Source organism: Orcinus orca, chromosome 2, assembly GCF_937001465.1.
Source record: "Orcinus orca chromosome 2, mOrcOrc1.1, whole genome shotgun sequence".
Classification (NCBI taxonomy): Eukaryota; Metazoa; Chordata; class Mammalia; order Artiodactyla; family Delphinidae; genus Orcinus; species Orcinus orca.
In genome coordinates, this window is record NC_064560.1 from 98,653,387 (window position 1) to 98,657,668 (window position 4,282).

Below are 4,282 nucleotides of genomic sequence, written 5' to 3' on the forward strand. Positions count from 1 at the left end.
GCGTGATCCCAGTCACAGGATTTGAGGATGGAAAGGACAATCTTTGGATAAGGTCGCTTAGGACACTTGCACATTTATTCAAAAGGGTCTTTCCACACGACATGGATGGAGGAAGGCAAGAGTGTAGGACTGTGGCATATGCTGGGTGGCTGTCGAGAGCTTACCCACGAGAGCCGGTGGGCCGGTACATCAGTGGTAAGTTGGGAAGGGAGTGAGACCGGCCTGCCCCACCTGCCCCATGACTCCAGTAAACCTGATGTGCTGAGCCCCTACCCCCATGAACACACTCTATATCTCTTTCAAATGGGGAGCTGACTTTGATCTCACGGTCTGGGGAACCAGGGTTAGTAGTCACCTCCTGCCCTGTTCCAAGCTACAGGACAGATAGGACAACAGTGTGATTTCCGGCATTCCTGGGCTGACATGAGGTTCTGATAAAAGCTGAGGTCTTAGGGCACTGGCTTTAAAAAATATCGTCACCAGTCTGGAGTAAATGACAACGTGATTCCTTAGAAATAATACTGCATCTCCCTGTTTCTATTTAGACCTTCCAATCAGTCTTTTAAAAAATCAATTTTTCCCTTTGCTTATACTTTTTAGGACTCCTACTCCATGGAAAAGAAATCGCTTCACTACGACACTGCTGCTCTTCCCATTCTCCTCTTGAGCCCTCACCAACCCTCCCTCTCCATCCTTACCCTGACCACCCCTCCCCTCTGCCCAGCACCTAAGAGCAGGGATCACGCCGCAGGGTGATGAGCAGTGGTGCAGTGTCGCCTGGCCTTCTGTTACTAGGACGTGGCTTTGGAGAAGGCTGCTGGGATGCTTGCAGACACAACGTCAGGGGTCTGGGATGCGTCGATGGCAGAGTGGATCCCCCGTTTACTGTCGTACTCCACCAGCGGGGCAGCCTCGGTGTGACAGGTCTCCAGGCGGATTTTCAAGGCCTTCTCATTGTCATCTGATTGGTGGGCCAAGGGTTCCCCGGTGATACCGTCTTTCATGGGCTCCTTTGGGGGGTTGAACTCCTCGTGGTAGGCACGGCCACTCTCGGGGTGAATCAGTCTTCCTGTGATTCTCCGCCAGCAGAGAGTCTGGGATGCTGGATTCAATCACAGAATCAAGCTTCTCTTTCCTCTTCTCCATGAGGTCATCAAGCATTTCTGCCTGCCTCACAGTCCGAGGGAAGCCATCTAGAAGAAAACCACTTTTGCGTGGAGGCGTCTCCAAATTCTTCTCAATGAGCTCCACGACCATTTCATCGCTCACCAGTTTCCCAGCATCCGTAGTTGCCTTCAGCTTTTTTCCCAGCTCTGAGCCAGAAGCCACCATGGCCCTCAGCATGTCCCCCGTAGCCAAATGGCAGACACAGAAGTTTTCAGTCAACTTGGGTGCCTGGGTACCCTTGCTGGCTCTGGGCGGCCCCAGAAGCACGGCCCGGATGCCTTCAGGACACTTGAACACGTTTTTAGAGCTGCGTTTGTCACAGCGTTGTGATTATTAATTAAACGTAGGTTTCTTCCACTTTACAGAGAGCTCTTGTGAGAACAGATTTTCTCCTGTGTCCTCAGTGCCCAGCACGGGCCCATTGGAACCTCAAAGCTCCTGCCGAAGTTCAGCACTCACCTTTGGTGATGCTGGCAGAGTGACAGGTAATGAGGTTAACTGAGGCAGAAGGCCAGTCTGATGGCCTTCTGTATCTTTTTAAAATGTTGACTGGGGTTAAATGTTTTTCACAGATGATAATGTTGTTGACACTTTTTCAGCTGCTTCTTTCCACTGGATAACTCTGTTTATAGTGGGTTAGCTCTTCAATAGCTTATTCTTTTTTGTGTTTTCCATTTAAAAACATGGCTACAGCCTCGTATGCTGCAGCACACAGACATATGGTTCGTTGCTAGGCTAGACCCAGACATCTGTTGAAGGCCAGCCTAGGGCTGGTGTCCTAGGGCCATGCTTATCTGGGACAGGATGTCAGACAGATCATTTGTTCATAAGGAACAAAACCCCACTCCTTCTAAAGTAAATAAAACAGACAGTGCAGGGAGGTCTCCCAGACAGTCACCGGTACAGCTCTGGGGACACACTTGTTGAACGGATGGATCTCGTTTTTGGAGTTCGTTATTCACATGCCACCCCTGCACGTGGCTGCTTCTTTCTGTCCCTCTTCCAGTGTGCCAATTCTGAATTCCTGGACAGAGGCTACGTCTGCATATTGGCTCATCTTGGTTTGAGAATCTATCCTGGACCCAAGAGTAGAGTCTCACAGGAGAGGAGCTACCCCTTCTAGAGGTCATGTTCAATAAAAATTAACCTGGAAGAAAAACTGGGAACTCCTCTCCTTGCAAGGGAAGCTCATTCAGAAGCCACAACTTTAGAAGTAAGTAAGCTGGGACCAAGAGGAAGTAGACTAAAGCTATCTAGGAGAACAAGGGCTTGGCGAAATCTAGGATATATCTAGAGGACAGTAACAGGTTGTATAACAGGAAACAGAAATGGTTTCCCTTTGCAAAGTGCTCTTCTGTTTACAGAGCGCAGTCCTGTACACTGGCTGTCCAGTGAGTTTCCCAAGGTCGGAACTGAGTCTAGTTCAAATATGTATTCCTTCATATTCCTTTGTACCTTCCGGTATAAAGCAGGTGTCTGGCAAATGTCAGGCAGATGAACACATTTGGTCCTTCTGGTAATCCTGTGAGGCAGATGTGACATAAAGTAGAACCACTTGGTGGTGAAGGAGGCAAAGGTTCATTGTAAATAAGTGATGTGCCCAGGATCACACACATGGCATACGATGAAAACAGAACTCAAGCCTTGGACTTCTGTCTCCTGGCCAAGTGGTCTTTCCACGATACCATAAAGAAACGTGAACTAGCCTTGAAGATCAGGGAGTGTGAGAGAGAACGTGATGGTGGATGGAGGGGTGGGTGCAATTGTGATGGGTATTGCCGTTTTGACAAGATGTCCTTTAACTTCATGTCACCCCTTATGTGGTACACTTAGAATGGGAATTGTAAACTTTTACTGTAAGTATCTTGTCTTTTTTTCTGGGAAGGGGTACCCTAAAATGTCTTAAAGTGAAGGTGGAAGCTTAGTTTCATTCAAACAAATCTGCCGTCCACCTTCCGCTGGGCTCCTTACAAAGACTCCTCTTTAACACTTAGTGCCAGAGGGCGACATCTGGTTGCATAGCTCTCCCGGGATTTCAAGGGCTTTGTTCAGAGCCAATTAAGCCCACCTGTTCCATCTCCCCCCGCAGGAGCTGGAACAGGCAAAAAGGGTTAATGTGCTTTTCTAAAGCAGTGTTCCTCCAGCACTTATCAAATGCTACCCTCACGTCTTCCCTGCCTCCCTCTATTAATGTTAACTAGGCAGGAAAGGCTTGATGTTGGCTGAAAGGACTCAGGATTCCATTTTCGAGGAGCTGACAAGTAGAGAAAATTCATATATTATACGGCTGGAAGCAATAGCTTTTTCTCTCATTTGTTATACTGGTTCTTATCCATAGCTTTTGTCATTTTTTATTCCTTTTTTTTTTTTTTTTTTTTTTACTGAAGCGTTCCTATGTTCCAGGGCAAAGGTAGGCAGCCCGAAGCACCTTTCCATCTTGCTTTGTCTGTGGTGTTTTTAACGAGCCACTCTCTCGGAGTAAGGACTGTGCACTGCTGGGTGTCCTGACCTCCTTTCCCTTCCACCCTCTTGAACGTTCATTCTCCCAACCTGGAGAGAGTTTGCTCTGTGGACAGATGCCTTTGATAGCACAGAACCCCCGCTGTGTGTGCACTGTGTTGTCTGCCACCCTGAGCATCCAAGTTTCCTGAAAACAATGTTGAGAATTCAGCTGTCGTGGTGTCCCCCTCTGAGCTGCTTTGTGACTTAGCCTGTCACAGAGAGGATTTGGGACAACGAGAGCTGCTGCTCCTAGGGTTTAGTGAGTTGTTCCTCTGGCAGAGAGGTTTAAATTGAAGTGGCGAAACTTCCTAAGACCCTCTTAAGAAAAATAGGGTGGTGGTTAATGTGAGGAGTCATGTGGACTACAAGTAGTACTGGCAACAGAAAGCCACCAAGATCAGAGGCTGCCACTAGGTACTTTCCCAGCGTCCCAGTCTGATTGCTTTTGTTGATTGCTGTTGCCGCCACAGCATCTCATGGGGGTGCCCACAGATGAAACACGCTTGTATCATGTGCCCATCTCTTCTCCAGTCAGTGGCTACCACGGGGCAAGGAAGAGTCCAGCATTGCCTCTGTTCAGGGAGCTGAGGACAGGGCAGTCCTAGCTAGAAGA

At 48.4% G+C, this 4,282-nt stretch overlaps 1 pseudogene; it reads right to left on the reverse strand.

Moving 5' to 3' along the window:
* Positions 1 to 688: 688 nt before the first annotated feature.
* On the reverse strand, positions 689 to 1,600 carry LOC101279476 (adenylate kinase 2, mitochondrial-like; annotated as a pseudogene).
* Positions 1,601 to 4,282: the final 2,682 nt, after the last annotated feature.